We start from the raw sequence: 17,142 nt of genomic DNA, 5'->3' as shown, positions 1-17,142 counted from the left end.
GAGATTTTGGAAGGCATGTGATGGTTAGTGACAGAGCTCCTGGAGCCGGGCTCTCTGGAGCACAGAGCTGAAGGATGACAAATATTCACAGGGGACTGAAGGGAAGAATCTGGTGACATATACGGGGGCTTTCCTGCTGTGTCTGAAAGCTTGAATTATGTGGGCTTGGGGGAGAGCCCAAGAAGACCAGTATCCTGGTTCAAGGGGAGCTGAACGTGAACTGACATGGTGTTGTTGCTGCTGTTTCGTCACTAATTCATGTCCAACTCTTTGTGACCCCGTGGACTGTAGCCCTGCCAGGCTGCTCTGTCCATGGGATTTTCCAGGCAAGAATATTGCAGTGGGTTGCCATTTCCTTCTTCAGGAGATCTCCCTGACCCAGGGATCAAACCCATGTTTCCTGCATTGGCAGGTGGATTCTTTACCACTGAGCCACCTGAACTGGACACACATAATACATTTAGAAACCAGTTCTGAACAACACAATAATAGTGGGAGACTTTAATACCCCACTCACACCTATGGACAGATCAACTAAACAGAAAATTAACAAGGAAACACAAACTTTAAATGACACAATGGTCCAGCTAGACCTAATTGATATCTATAGGACATTTCACCCCAAAACAATCAATTTCACCTTTTTCTCAAGTGCACACGGAACCTTCTCCAGAATAGATTACATCCTGGGCCATAAATCTAGCCTTGGTAAACTAAAAAAAATTGAAATCATCCCAGTCATTTTTTCTGACCACAATGCAGTAAGATTAGATCTCAATTACAGGAAAAAAGCTATTAAAAATTCCAACATATGGAGGCTAAATAACACGCTTCTGAATAACGTACAAATCATAGAAGAAATCAAAATATGCATAGACACGAATGAAAATAAAAGCACAACAACCCAAAACCTATGGGACACTGTAAAAGCAGTGCTAAGGGGAAGGTTCATAGCATTACAGACTTACCTCAAGAAACAAGAAAAAAGTCAAACAAATAACCTAACTCTACACCTAAAGCAACTAGAGAAGGAAGAAATGAAGAACCCCAGGGTTAGTAGAAGGAGATAAATCTTAAAAATTAGGGCAGAAATAAATGCAAAAGAAACTAAAGAGACCATAACAAAAATCAACAAAGCTAAAAGTTGGTTTTTTGAAAAGGTAAATAAAATTGACAAACCATTAGCCAGACTCATCAAGAAACAAAGGGAGTACAACCAAATGAACAAAATTAGAAATGATAATGGAGAGATCACAACAGACAACTCTGAAATACAAAGGATCATAAGAGACTACCACCAGCAGCTCTATGCCAATAAAATGGACAACTTGGAAGAAATGGACAAATTCTTAGAAAAGTATAACTTTCCAAAACTGAACCAGGAAGAAATAGAAGATCTTGACAGACCCATCACAAGCACAGAAATCGGAACTGTAATCAGAAATCTTCCAGCAAACAAAAGCCCAGGACCAGATGGCTTCACAGCTGAATTCTACCAAAAATTTAGAGAAGAGCTAACACCTATCTTACTCAAACTCTTCCAGAAAATTGCAGGAGAAGGCAAACTTCCAAACTCATTCTATGAGGCCACCATCACCCTAATACCAAAACCAGACAAGGATGCCACAAAAAAAAGAAAACTACAGGCCAATATCACTGATGAACATAGATGCAAAAATCCTTAACAAAATTCTAGCCAGCAGAACCCAACAACATATTAAAAAGATCATACATCATGACCAAGTGGGCTTTACCCCAGGAATGCAAGGATTCCTTAATATCCGCAAATCAATCAATGCAATACACCACATTAACAAATTGAAAGATAAAAACCATATGATTATCTCAATAGATGCAGTAAAAGCCTTTGACAAAATTCAACATCCATTTATGATAAAAACTCTCCAGAAAGCAGGCATAGAAGGAACATACCTCAACATAATAAAAGCTATATATGACAAACCCACAGCAAACATTATCCTCAATGGTGAAAAATTGAAAGCATTTCCCTTAAAGTCAGGAACAAGACAAGGGTGTCCACTCTCACCACTACTATTCAACATAGTTTTGGAAGTGTTGGCCACAGCAATCAGAGCAGAAAAAGAAATAAAAGGAATCCAGACAGGAAAAGAAGAAGTAAAACTTGCACTGTTTGCAGATGACATGATCCTCTATATAGAAAACCCTAAAGACTCTACCAGAAAATTACTAGAGCTAATCAATGAATACAGTAATGTTGCAGGATATAAAATTAACACACAGAAATCTCTTACATTCCTATACGCTAACAATGAGAAAACAGAAAGAGAAATTAAGGAAACAATACCATTCACCATTGCAACAAAAAGAACAAAATACTTAGGAGTATATCTACCTAAAGAAACGAAAGACCTATATACAGAAAACTATGAAACACTGATGAAAGAAATCAAAGAGGACACAAATAGATGGAGAAACATACCGTGTTCATGGTTTGGAAAACTCAATATTGTGAAAATGGCTATACTACCCAAAGCAATCTATAGATTCAATCCAATCCCTATCAAGCTACCAACAGTATTTTTCACAGAACTAGAATAAATAATTTCACAATTTGTATGGAAATACAAAAAAACTCGAATAGTCAAAGCAATCTTGAGAAAGAAGAATGGAACTGGAGGAATCAACCTGCCTGACTTCAGGCTCTACTACAAAGCCACAGTCATCAAGACAGCATCGTACTGGCACAAAGACAGAAATATAGATAAATGGAACAGAATTGAAAGCCCAGAGATAAATCCACAAACCTATGGACACCTTATCTTCGACAAAGGAGGCAAGGATATACGATGGAAAAAAGACAATCTCTTTAACAAGTGGTGCTGGGAAAACTGGTCAACCACTTGTAAGAGAATGAAACTAGAATACTTTCTAACATCATACACAAAAATAAACTCAAAATGGATTAAAGATCTAAATGTAAGACCAGAAACTATAAAACTTCTAGCGGAGAACATAGGCAAAACACTCTCCAACATAAATCACAGCAGGATCCTCTATGACCTACCTCCCAGAATATTGGAAATAAAAGCAAAAATAAACAAATGGGACCTAATGAAACTTAAAAGCTTTTGCAAAACAAAGGAAACTATAAGTAAGGTGAAAAGACAGCCCTCAGATTGGGAGAAAATAATAGCAAACAAAGCAACAGACAAAGGATTAATCTCAAAAATATATAAGCAGCTCCTGCAGCTCAATTCCAGAAAAATAAATGACCCAATCAAAAAATGGGCCAAAGAACGAAACAGACATTTCTCCAAAGAAGACATACAGATGGCTAACAAACACATGAAAAGATGCTCAACGTCACTCATTATCAGAGAAATGCAAATCAAAACCAAAATGAGGTACCATTACACGCCAGTCAGGATGGCTGCTATCCAAAAGTCAACAAGCAATAAATGCTGGAGAGGGTGTGGAGAAAAGGGAACCCTCTTACACTGTTGGTGGGAATGCAAACTAGTACAGCCATTATGGAGAACAGTGTGGAGATTCCTTAAAATACTGGAAATAGAACTGCCATATGACCCAGCCATCCCACTTCTGGGCATACACACCCAGGAAACTAGATCTGAAAGAGACACGTGTACCCCAATGTTCATTGCAGCACTGTTTATAATAGCCAAGACATGGAAACAACCTAGATGCCCATCAGCAGACGAATGGATAAGGAAGTTATGGTACATATACACCATGGACTATTACTCAGCCTTTAAAAAGAATTCATTTGAATCAGTTCTAATGAGATGGATGAAACTGGAGCCCATTATACAGAGTGAAGTAAGCCGGAAAGATAAAGACCAATACAGTATACTAATGCATATATGGAATTAAAAAGATGGTAATGATAACCCAATATGCAAAACAGAAAAAGAGACACAGATGTACAGAAGAGACTTTGGGACCCTGTGGGAGAAGGCGAGGGTGGGATGTTCTGAGAGAATAGCATTGAAACAAGTATACTCTCAAAGGTGAAACAGACCACCAGCCCAGGTTGGATGCATGAGACAAGTGCTCAGGGCTGGTGCACTGGGAAGACCCAGAGGAATCGGATGAGGAGGGAGGCAGGAGGGGGGATCGGGATGGGGAATACATGTAAATCCATGGTTGATTCATGTCAATGTATGGCAAAAACCACTACAATATTGTAAAGTAATTAGCCTCCAACTAATAAAAATAAATGAAAAAAAAATTAAAAAAAAAAAAAAGAAACCAGTTCTGATAGTTGGCAAGTGATGTGGTTTCCTACAGTGACTGGCAGGAGCAGAGCAACAAGCAAGGGGCTAGGACTCTGACTTTCTCTCCAGCTGCATGACTTAAAAACTTTGTCTATTCAGGTTCAGAAAGAAGCATGGGTGAAGAAGGGAAAGGCAGAAAGGTGGAGCGACTGCTCCAGGCATCAAGACAGACACAGTCACTGCATTTCCAGTACGCTAGAGCTTCCTTCAAGACATGCTTCTCTGGCCAGAGAAACAGGAGAAAATGAAAATAATCCCAGAAAGCTAGATTCAGAGGACTGAAGCACCGTGGCAGAAGCACCCATTCCTTAATGCTCCCTTTAGCACCACAGACAAGTGGTCATTTGGTCTCTGCTTGAATGCCTCTAAGGATGGCAACTTCACTATCTACCCAGGCAGCCCATTGGCAGAGCCCTAACAGCTAGCTGTTCCTCCTTACAGTGCATCAAAATCAGTCTCCTAGTAGTTCGCAGACACAGGTCCATCTTCTGAGGCCAAAACAAGTCTCCTACATTCCGTGACAGCTCCTCAAACCTCTGACAGGGATTATGTCCTTACACATCTCTCCTTAGTTAAATATCCATTTTCCTATGTCAACATGGTCTTACTGTCCAAATACAAAGAGTATCTAGCATCTTTTAAGAGATAGGAAACCCAGGTAACTGCCTAGAAGCTGTAATTTGATGAGGCCTGGGGCTCTGACCTTCCCTCCAGGCCTCCTCCATCTTACATTCCCGTGTCTGAAATTCTATGCAGACTGTGCCTCTCTGGTAAGCAGAGATCCCTTCCTTCTGCTTTTACTGTGTCTATTCCTGGTTAAGCCTCAAGTCACTAACACATTGATGAGAATCAGTTTACCAAACTAGTTCCTCTAAACAAGAGGGTGGTCCTGGAGACTGCCTCCTCTCTGCTCTTCTCCCCTTTGCCTGGTGTTAGCATCCATCACTGAGCCATTCATTCATTCAGCAAATGCATATTGAAGGGGAATTCCCTGGCAATCCAGTGGTTATGACTCCACACTCCCAATGCAGAAGGCACAAATTCAATCCCTGGTCAGGGGACTAAGATCCCACATGTCGCGCAGCACAGCCAAAAAAATAAAAAACATATTGAGTACCTAATACATGCCAGCCCTGGAGTAAAAACAGCGAAAAAATAATTTGTGACTACGATTTAGTGAGGGGAAATGGACAGACCACGAGTCAATCAGTAAGATGTATTATGCAGCAGGCGGTGACAGGTGTGATGAAGCAAAAGCAAAGTGGGGAGGGAAGGATAGCTGGAGGTGGCAGGTCCCAGAGCTCACTGGGGCTGGGAGGAAAGGCTCCAAGAGAAGGTAGCATTTGAAAGCAGCTAAAAGGAGCCAGGGGGCACGTCATGTGGACATCAGGACAAGGGCGGTCCAGGTGGAGGGAACAGCAAGGCTTTGAGGTAGGAATATGCCTGTGACGTTAGGGAAACAACACGGGGCCTGGGTGCCTGCACCAGAGTGAATGAAAGGAGAGTAGTCGGAAATGAGGCCAGAAAGAAAGGAGGTCAGATTGCAGAGAGGGTGGGGAAGCCCTTGGAAGAAACTTGGCTTCTAACCTCAGCAACACGGGAGTTACTGGAGAGTTCTGAGCGGAGGAAAGAAACAACTTGATATCTGTCTGGCAAGCAGGGAGGAGTCATTGTTCCAGATAAAGTCTCAGAAGAGCCTAAAGTAGGAGGTGAACTTGCTTTCTCAATAGGTCTACTCTGATTTCCACTAATACATTTAAGTCACCTTTGATTCAGCCAAGTCAAGGTTCTGAGTTAGCAAGACTCAAGTAAGTTTGGTTCTAAGCCTAAAGCAGGAGCTATGAACGAGAGAGCGGGTTTGTGGCTAAGGGACCTGGTTCTGACATGAGATTTGAGAAGTCATGCAATATTTAGTGACAAAGACCCCAGCTCATCTCTCCCTCTGTCACTTCTTGGCTGGTGACCTTGGCCAAGTTGCATTAACCCGTCTGTGCCTTGATGTTCTCACCTGTAAAATGGGGTAAGTCTGGTGCTGACCTCTTTGGAAAACACTAGTAGACTTAGAGCTATACTGTCCATTACAATAGCCACCAGTCACATGTTGAGAAATTGATCACAGCCAGTCTGGACTGAGATGTGTTGTAAGTATAAAACACACCCAGATTTTGAAGACTTTGTATGAAATAAAGAATGGAAAAATAGCTCATGAGTGAGTTTTCTTTTGATTACAAGTTGAAAGCATAACATTTTGGATATGTTAGATTAAATAAAATGCCACTCAATTATATCTGCAGTGACCCTTGTATTCATCATGATTTTTACATTCTATATTTTATTTAGCTTTGGCATCTCGGGGCCTTGACACTTGGGGAAGGATGGTCCCTCCCACTGCTGGCCAGTTCCTAAATCCATGCCAATGAGCTCACCCTTGATATGCAAACTTACCAACCCTACTTGGTACCCCACCCACCTCCTTTGATCAGGTTCTTGCAATCCCAGACTCTTATCTTCCTACCCTAAAACACTGCAGGGCCAGGTACTAGATAGCTAGGGATCACCCTTTTAATGAGAGCTTCCTGAAATTACTCAAACTAGCCAACCTTAAACCTGCCTCCTCTGCTTACCCCGCCTCACCCATTCCTTCCTGAAAAAACCACAATAAAGACCCTCATCTGTTTTTCTTTTTACTTCATCTGCCTCCTGACCATCCTTGCTGCTCCCCCGTGTGGCCCTGCATGGCTTCCATTTGTCCTGTTTCTAGACATCTGTGAGTATAAAACTTCATCCTTAGAGACAGTCATTTCAGGGGTCTTTCATGGCAGTGCAGTGGTTAAGATTCTGTTCTTCCAATGCCGGGAGTACAGGTTCAATCCCTGGATAGGGAAGTAATATTCCACATTCTGCATAGACAAAGTAAATAAATACACCTAATTCTGGTTTTAAGACTCAAAAAAAAAAAAATCTAAATAGCTTTCCATGAGTAATTTTAAGACTATACATAATATAACACAGGAAAAAAGCAAAGTTAAAAAAAAAAAGACAATCATATACATGTCTGCACACTCCCATTTTTTCCTAAAGCCCTTTTATATTAGGATTTCCCTGATGTTCCCGACAAACCTCAAGGTTACAGATGAAGGAACCACATACCAGACAAGTCAGGTGACCTGCCCAGGTCAAGGATGTGGCAGCAGGTGTCCTGATCTTCAGCTCTAAGTCCTCAGGCCCTGAACAGGACCATGTGACATCTTCGTTTCTGATGCAGATAATCATTCATGATACTCTGTGCTTAGTCGCTCAGTCGTGCCCAACTCTTTGCAACCCCACAGACTGTAGCCCACCAGGCTCCTCTGTCCATGGGGATTCTCCAGGCAAGAATACTGGAGTGGGTTGCTACACCCTTCTCCAGGGGATCCCGACCCAGGGATCGAACCCAGGGCTCCCTCATTGCAGGTGGAATCTTTACCATCTGAGCCACCAGGGAAGCTTATGTTAAAAAGAGGTATCATCCCCTTGGTGTTTTGTGAAAAAGTAATGCCATTCTTTCTAATAATGTGGTGGGGGCGGGAGAAGAGACAATCATACTCTTGTACCTGCTGATTTGAAGGAGAGCTGCCAGGGTGGTGGAGCCAGTGTCAAGGAAGCCCGCCCAGGAGACCTTTGCTCGGAGCTGGGGACAAGGGACTGTTGGACCCTCTCATTCCATGACCTGGAGGAGGCTGGCTAGGGAGGGTGCAGAGCCAGCCAGAATCAGAGCTAGAAGAGGCCTTCCAGGTCATCCAGCCCCCGGGTCTGCAGCTGACAGAAGAACTCAGACACCACTACGTTCTGGGGAGTCTAGTCAGCACAGAGCTCCAAGTCCTTTCTCATGTGCCTGTGGTTCTCCTTCTGCCCTACCTCCTCTGAGGACTCCCACCTACAGCCCCTGGGGGCATCTGGGGCAACTGAGAAAGAGGACATGACTCAGGTCAACCGCTGGCCAACAGAGAAGTAGGGACAGGAACCCAATTCCTATATCTCTGGACTGGGTTCATGTCTGAGAAGGTGTCCCTTAATCCTGAGTGGCCCGAAGCTCCTTTGAGATCCTGACTCCTGCCTCTGGCATTTATCCCCATGGGCAGCCTGGAAGATGGAGGAGATAGGGCACTAGGGGCTCTTTGATGGGCAGCTTCTGAAGCAGAGGGGCCAGGCTCAGAGCCCCTGGGAGGACGTGCTGTGAACACACAGCTAATGCCCATCTGCATGCATTGTGGACATCTGGGATTTAGCAGGCAATGCTTAAATCCAGAGGGATTTGTAAGCCTGTTTGTCCACATTTCTATGAATTGGATAAAGAAGAAAACAACAGCTTCTATGTGCGGTGTTGGAGGAAACTGTACTCTGAGCATCTTCGTATGATGTCACTCCAGGTCAAAGGGCAGATGCTGTCACCTGCATTTGACAGAGGGGACACCAGGGCCCAGGATCAGCTCACGGGAAGCCGGACCAGAGTCATGCACGCCTAGTGGGTGGTCTGCCCAGTCCCCACCCCTAAGCTCCGCCCCCCAGAGCCTCCTCTCGGATCTGGAAATTGGAACCAGGACAGCACAGTCTCGCCCAGCCTCAGCTGGTCCCATGAATGGAGCAGCATATTATTTTGTCACATGGACAGAAAAAATTGAGAAAGCCTATCAAATATGAAGAGGAGAAAAAAAGACGATGTGCGCACAGGGACCTCAGCTCCGTGTTAAGTGCCTGTCTGGGTGGGAGGGGAGTCTGGGGAAGAATGGATACATGTATATGTATGGCTGAGTCTCTTTGCTGTCCACCTGAAATTATCACAACATGGTTAATCGGCCATGTGTGCGTGTGTGCTAAGTCACTTCAATTGTGTCCAACTCTTTGAGACCCTATGAACTGTAACACACCAGGCTCTTCTGTCCATAAGATTCTCCAGGCAAGAATACTGGAGTGGGTTGCCATGCCCTCCCCCAGGGGATCTTCCCAGCCCAGGGATCAAACCTGCAACTCCTGCATTGCAGGCAGATTCTTTACCTCTGAGCCACCAGGGAAGCCCTTAATCGGCTACACAGCACTCTAAAATAAAAAATTAAAGAGAGATGGTGTGAGAAGTAGAGAGTGAAAGAGGGAGGTGCTGTGTTCCCTGCAGCCTCCCAGGTCTCACCCCGAGCTCCCTGGGCCTGACTGTTGAGGACTTGGGCTCCTGGCGACACCCACGTCCTTACAAGACACCTTTCTGTTTGCTTACGCCAGATGAAGCAGGTTTCTGATTCAGCGGGGTAAACAGATCTGTGGTCTCCGTGTCCCGAACCCTCTCCCCCAGCCACTCACACTGCAGCTCGCAGGGCAGAGGCTCACAGACTCCTGGGACGAAGGCGGCCCCACTGTCTTGCCAGCACTGCTCTCACAGATGGGGTAGGTGCAGCTGGCCCCCTCCCTCCTTCACAGCGACTGCCTGAAGGTATGAGCAGGAGCTGCTAATGGAGCCAAGAACCCCCACTCCAGGCCTCTGCCTCTGCCGAAAGGTGATCTGGGTGTCTCTGGCTGACCACAGTCGAGCAGGGGTCACTTGGTGGGGCAGTGATGTTGGCCTGTCCCCTGATGGCCCTTGCGACAGAGGCCCCGGGAGTGTGCATTTGTCCACTCATACATGCCCACGGCCCCTTGGAGCCCCTTCTACGCTGGGCACGGCCCAGTCACTGGGGACACTGCAGGGAGCGTGTGGCTCTGGAACTCATGCTTCTAGAGCGACAAGATTTGTGACCAAGATAATGTGGACTCTACAAGCACGATGCCACGGACACAACAGGGAGATACGACAACAATGAGCGGGGTGGGGATGCGACTGCTTGGGTGGGGTGGTCAGGGAAGGCCTCTCTGAAAAGGGGACATTTCATGGGGACCTGATGATAGGGAGACACAGCCATGGGAAGGTGGGACCGTTTCAGCAGAAGAGAAAAACCATAACTTAGGAGGTCCTGGTTGGTCACCAGCACCTGGCGTGTTCCCAGGACAGAGGAAGGCTGGTGTGGCTGGGGTGTGGATGGACTCTTTCAGGACACAGGAGGGAGTTGGTTTGTTCCAAGCGCAATGCAAGCCATCAGAAGGTTTCCAAACATGTAACTTACTGCACCAACTGTGGGGGTTCAAGGAGAAAAAGACACACTTTGTGCCTCAAAACAGGCCAGACTCGCAAACTGGCAGGTTGAGCAATGATCACAGAGGTAATACAGCATCCAATGAGGCTGCACAGGCCAGCCTCCCAATGCAGCCTCGAGGCCCAGAGGGTTGGAGGCTGGAAGGTTAAGTAGGAACCAGAAGGGCAGAAAAGTAGAAATGAGGATGGGAAGGTGGGGGGCGGCAGGGGGTGGGGGAAGTGAAGAACTGGGGAAGCGGCTGGCACGGCTTGGGTGAAGACTTGAGGGGAGGCGCCCAGGACAGTCCCAGGACTGGAGAGACACACTCTGCTGTGATCTTACAGTGACGGCGTATGGTTCAGGATATGGTTTGACTCAAGTAACCACGAATGCATCTGATTCAGGTCTTCATGACAACCAGCCTACGTGGAGGTCCTTCTGGACCACCATTACACCATTACACCCCACCACCAGCCGGGGGGTGAGAAGGCCGGCCAAGCACCTCATCCTCAGCTACATCAGGAACCACAGGATTCTGGGACAGTGGGCAACGGACAGCCACTTGGCTGAAAGGCCTAAATTTTGGGGGACCTAAGTCAGCTGGCAGCTGGTCAGCTTCAGGTAACAATGCCACTGGCTTCTCCAGAGCAAACTGCCAATTGCTCCCCCAGGACTGTCTGAGCGAGGCAGAGAGGCAGGTCCCCTGACCCACTGGCCCGGCAATGAGGCCGCCCTTTGAGTTAATTGATAGAGCACCCCAACTTCCCAGGTGGCTCAGTGGCAAAGAATCAGCCTGTCATGCAGGAGACGCGGGGTTAATCCCTGGGGCAGGAAGATTCCCCAGGGAAGGGAATGGCAACCCACTCCAGTATTCTTGCCTGGAGAATCCCATGGACAGAGGAGCCTGGCGGGCTGCAGTCCATGGGGTCGCAAAGAATCTAACATGACTCAGTGACTAAACAACAGCAGCAGCAAGACGAAGGTGCCATTTCCAGAAAGATCCAGCATTTGGGACAGAGTAGCAGGAACGGGTGGGGCGCTCCAGCGAGAAAAGAGACAAGGGGTTGTCTTGGGTCACGTCTGCAGCCGACTCTCCCCGGGACTCCAGAGCACGGTGCCCGTAAAAGTTGACACCCAGCCAGGTCACTAGGGATGCTGAAAAGTGACACTGAGGAGTTGACTCTAATTAAGAGACAAGTTAGCAACACAAGCGCCTGTAGCACCAGGACATGTACAAACCTGTCAACAGCGGGAGGCAGGCCACTTGAAAGAGCGAGTGAGACCTCAATCTACCTCTGCCAGGAACGTGGTTCTCTTAGGTGTGCAAGCACAAGGAAAATGTACACTCTGTGCGTGCCTGCTAAGTAGCTTCAGTCACATACGACTCTGCCACCCCATGGGCTATAGCCCGCCAGGCGCCTCTGTCCATGGGATTCTCCAGAGTGGGTTGCCATGCCCTCCTCCAGGGGAACTTCCCAACCCAGGGATCGAACCTGCATCTCTTATGTCTCCTGCATCGGCAGGCAGGTTCTTTTCCACTAGTGTCACTCGGGAAGCCCAGTAAGATGTACGTGTATGTGTGCTTAGTTTCTCGGTTGTGTCCGACTCTTTGCGACCCCACGGACTGTAGCCCACTCTGTCCATGGGGCTTCCCAGGTAAGATTATTGGAGTGGGTTGCCTTTCCTTCTCCAGGGGATCTTCCCAACCCAGGGATCAAACCTTCACCTCCCGAGTTTCCTGCATTGGCAGGCAGGTTCTTTACCACTGAGCCACGATTCCTCAAATCCAGTGGCCTTTCCTGCCCAAGGCTCCAGGAGCAAGGCTGGGTCATGTGGGATGAACTGTGAGCCCAGAACCCCGGGCTTCCTGGGTGTGCTTACCCCTCCCTATCGCAGAGACTGCGGCCCCTGGATTCCAGCAGTGGGGTCTCTGGAGGGGTCTGGTCTCCCCAGGCCTCAGCTTCCTAACCTTTACGACACAGACCATCTTCCCTTCCCTTGAAACCACAGAATTTTAGAGTTGGAAGGAACCTTAAAATCCTCCCACTCACATGCCTTTGTTATAGCAGAAAAATCTGAGGCAGAGAGACAGGAAAGTCCCACAATGTCACACAGCATTTCCACAGCTGCCGCAAAAAACCTGCCCCCTCCAGCAGCAGTTTTCAAGCTTAGAGTGTATGCACTGCAAGCCCCTTTCAGGGAATGTTGTTGTTTAGTCAGTAAGTCGTGTTCAGTTCTTCGGCAACCCCGTGGACTGTAGCCTGCCAAGCTTCTCTGTCCATGGGGATTGTCCAAGCAAGAATACTGGAGTGGGTTGCATTTCCTTCTCCAGGGGATCGTCCTGACCCTGTGATCAAACCCAGTTCTCCCACATCGCAGGCTGATTCTTTACCACTGAGTCACCTGGGAAGCCCTTCAGGAGGTGGAGGCATTTAAAATGCAGATCCCCAGGCCTCACCCAGCAGGCCAACATTCAGTGGGTCTGGGGGCCCAGGAATCTGCAAGTCAAACAAACTCCCCAGGGATCAGCGCACAGAGGCTGCTCACCACCTGTGTGTTTTCATTTCCAACACACCTCGTTGGGCTGCTGTGAACAGAAGACAATGGGAGGGACTGGAGGGCTTTAAAGATCACCCTCTGCCAAGAAGGGTGCTGATCTGCCACTTCCCTGTCTCCCAGACCCCCCACCTTCTCTCCCTCTCTACCCCACTGTCGCCTGAGCGAGTTCCCATGTCTGTATCTTCCAGGCCTGAAGCTACTTCTACTTGAAGAAGGATGGTCACTGTTCCCTTGAGGGCACAGTGTCCTACCTGGCCCAGAACCTGGCTCCTGGGAGAACCACCAGACCAGGAGCAGAATCTGGGGCTAGAAGGGCAGCCAGCTGTCCCCCAGGGGAGTCAGGGATGGTAGAACAGAGCAGGGGCTATTCTCGCCCTCCTGTTCTAGGCCATCACAAAGAATTAGGAGTGGAGTCAGACACTCCTGAGTGCATGCTCATCTCAGCCACTAACAACATGAACTTGTGCAAACCACTTCTTTTCTCTGCACCTCACACCCAGTAACCAGTTGTGGGTAAAGGTAACTTGCCAGGCACGGGTTTTTTTTTAAAAAAAGACGGCCCTGGTAAACCACAACTGCCACCAGAAGGTAGTGAAAGTGAAAGTTGCTCAGTCACGTCTGTCTCTTTGCCACCCCACAGACTATACAGCCCATGTAATTCTCCAGGCCAGAAAACTGGAGTGGGTAGCCTTTCCCTTCTCCAGGGGATCTTCCTAACCCGGGGAGCAAACCCAGGTCTCCCTCATTGCAGGTGGATTTTTTACCAGCTGAGTTATCAGGGAAGCCACTGGATAAAACACAGGATGGCCAGTGATGTGAATTTCAAAAAACAACAAATAATTCTGTGCGTGCAAATATCCCAAACATTGCACAGGACTTACTTATACTAAAATGTTATGCATTGTTTACCTGAAATTCAGAGTGAATTAGCATCCTGGGATTTTGTTTGTTTTCTTGCTTGGGGTTTGTTTGCTTGCTTGTTGTTGCCAAGTTGGCCGGTGAGCCTTCCTTCAGATCCAGCCCCAGCAGGCCGGCTCCCCCAGACCCCTCTGCCCCCGAAAGCAGAGCCCTGAAGGAGTCTGCACGGCGGGGACCGGCCGACCCCGCGGTGTTCCACCAGTGGCCAAGCGCTCCCATCAGCGCAGACGCTCACCTGGCAGGCATCATGCTTTTGTGCTGTCAGAGCTTGTCAAGGTCACTGGTTCAGCCTGATTTGCTTCTCTGGGGAGGAAGAGGCAGGAGAGATGACAGAAGGCTTTGTTGCAGGGCCGGGGCGGGGGGAGGTCTCTGCTCTTCCCTCTGAATTCCCCACCTTGGGCCCTGCCTAGAAAGGCCTAGAGCCTAAGCCCCAAGGTGCTGAGTTTCCTTGGCAGGAAGTGGATGGTCAACCGGTTAGAGGCCAGGAGCCAGGAGGTCCTGATGCGCCTCCCCCTCCATCTGTATTTAACTCTCTGTATGACCTTGGGCAAGTCACCCCCATCAGCTCTCCAGGCCTTCTGGACAAAACAGGGTAATAACAGCACTATTGCCTATTGGTAGTTCCGGTGTGTGAACACTGTTCTAAGTACCTTATAGATCCGTGGTTCCCAACATTTTTGACACCAGGGACTGGTTTCATGGAAGACAATTTTTCCACAGGCCAGGGGGCAGGGGATGGAATGGTTTGGGGATGATTCAAGCGCATTTACATTTACTGTGCACCTTATTTCTATTATTATAACATCAGTTCCACCTCAGATCATCAGGCATTAGATCCCGGAGGCTGGGGACCCTGTTACAAAGGCTACCCTTCTAATCCTCCCAACAGCCCTGTGAGGTGGGTACTAGCATGATTCCCATTTTAGAGGAGAGGAAACTGGAAGGCAGAAGTGCACACAACTAGTAAGAGGGAGAGGCAGCATCTGAACCAAGCAGATCTGAGCTGGAGTCTGCACTCTCAGCCCCTCACCAGATGCCTCTGTGAAAATGTGAGAGGCCCGAATGCATGAGGAGAAGGAAAAGGAGTGATTAATGCCTGACCATCACCTACTCCTTGCTAAAATCACTGTGCCCTTGACAGAGAGGACCTCATACAACCTTCGCCGCAAACCTGCTATCGGATTCTGTTCTTCAGTCTGAAGTTAGGGCAGGGAAACTGAGGCACAGAGAGGCCTGGGACTTGCCTCGGGTCACAATCTGAGTCTACATCAGAACCCAGCTCTCTCACCTCAAGGCCTAGACTAGGTGCTCCCCACTCACCCACCCCACCCCACCCCACCCCCTGCCCTGTTCTGCTTCACAGAGCTTAAGACCTTGCTCTGGCCGCAGGCCACTGGCAGTGAGGTCACAGATGTTCTCGGTCCTTCACCACATGAGACTCCGGGAGCCCCCAAGCTGTCCTCCTGCTGCCTCCATCTTCCCTCTCTGAATGAGACCAACCCTCCACCAGGGCCTGGACCTGTCCTGGACTTACTCTGGACCTGTCCATCCTTACCCCCCACATCTCCATCTGGTGGCTCTTTGCTCTCCTGTATTATGGACAAGAGGAAGAATAACGTTTTCTATTCTTGCGTGCTCATGGGTGCTCAGTTGCCTCATCGTGTCTGAATCTGTGCAACCCCATGGACTTCAGCCCTCCAAGCTCCTCTGTCCATGGAATTTTCCAGGCAAGAATACTAGAGTAGGTTGCCATTTCCTACTCCAGGGGATCTTCCTGACTCAGGGATCGTACCCACTTCTCCCATGTAGCCTGCATTGGCAAGCAGATTCTTTACCTCTGAGCCACCTGGGAAGCCCTTTCTATTTTTACTGCTCATTCATTTACCCACATTCAACGACTCTGATACTGACAATCACCAGTCAGACATATTGGTCAGCATTCCAGTGTCCCAATTTCACCAGAAGAAAGAGGAGGCTCAAAGAACTCAAGTGACCTGCCCAGAGTCACTCAATTTTTAATCCAGAACTCCAATCTAAGCCTTCCAAATCTGGGGCTCTATAGAGACCTCAGAGGTCAATTAAAGTACTTTAGAAGTGAAAAAACTGAGACCCAGACAGGATACATGTCCTGGTCAAGGTCACAGCCATCCATGGCAGAACTGAGACTGAAATTCACGGCTCCTGACCCAAAACACCAAGTCCTCACGTGAATAACAGTGAGAACCAATTATACTCCCTCAACTGACAATGGGGGTTCATGATGCCAACACCACCGAGAAGCAAAGGCAGAAGCTATCAAAACCAGGGTGAACCCCCATTCCACAATGAGGTCTGCACCTGGACCTTCCTGTCTCCAGGACAGTCTTCTGGTGGGGAGGGTCTGGGGAGCCAGACAGCAAGTGAAGGCAAAGTGTAAAGCTGGGGGACTCTGCACCTTGCACATCAGGTCTTTTTAGAACTTGCTGGTGTGGGAGAGCCAGCCTGGGCTGAAAGTGTCAGCTCGGGAGAGAAATGATTGCCTGGGATGTGTGCTTCGTGACAGTACGGAATGAATAAGTGAGCACGGGAATTCAGGACATAGACGAGCAGCATCCTTGAATTCTCAATAAATGGAAATATATATATATATATATTTCTCAAAGATAAATCCACATCAATGTCACCTTTTTTTACTGTGGGTCTCACTGCTCTGCTTCCTATTCTGCCAAGCCCCCAAGGGCAAGGGGGGAGGTGGAGTCTGACTCTGAAGGCTCGCTGCTGGGACCAGGCTCACAGGCTCACCAGTGGAAGCCTGGAATCCACTGAAGGTAAGGACAGTTCACCTGCTCAGGGCTCATCCTTACGGATGCTGGGGTCCCCTCTTCTCAGCTCTGCCTTTGCCTCCTTCCTCCTGGCCTTCACAGGGCCCCTTACCTACTGTGCCCTGATGTTCCTGTCTGCCAGGTGGGCACGTATGTCTATGTCACCAACAGAAAAAGTGCACCAGGCAAGCAAAAGGTGTCCCAGCTCAGGGGATTTTTGTTCAGCAATTTCACATCTGGGCTGAAAAGCTACTGCAAGTCTTTACTGCATCACTGGCTCTTTGCAGGCTGCCGTTATTCCTCACCAGGAATATTCCTTACCCCTTTTAGACTGAAGAGTAAATTGGCAGCTGAGAAATCAAAGCCAGCTCAGGCTCCAGAAGCTATTAGAGAGCTCTTAGAACTGGTGCGCTCTCTCTCCATCTTCAGGGTACTGAGAAGAATGCTGAG

General features: G+C 48.0%; 1 protein-coding gene across 1 annotated transcript in view; it reads right to left on the bottom strand.

The window, feature by feature from the left end:
- The window catches only part of LRRC38 (leucine rich repeat containing 38), a 38,156-nt gene that overhangs the window by 19,656 nt on the left and 1,358 nt on the right, over positions 1-17,142 (bottom strand). The window lies entirely within an intron of this gene.

Source organism: Muntiacus reevesi, chromosome 5, assembly GCF_963930625.1.
Source record: "Muntiacus reevesi chromosome 5, mMunRee1.1, whole genome shotgun sequence".
In the NCBI taxonomy this organism is placed as follows: Eukaryota; Metazoa; Chordata; class Mammalia; order Artiodactyla; family Cervidae; genus Muntiacus; species Muntiacus reevesi.
This window is presented reverse-complemented; position numbering and strand designations above follow the sequence as displayed.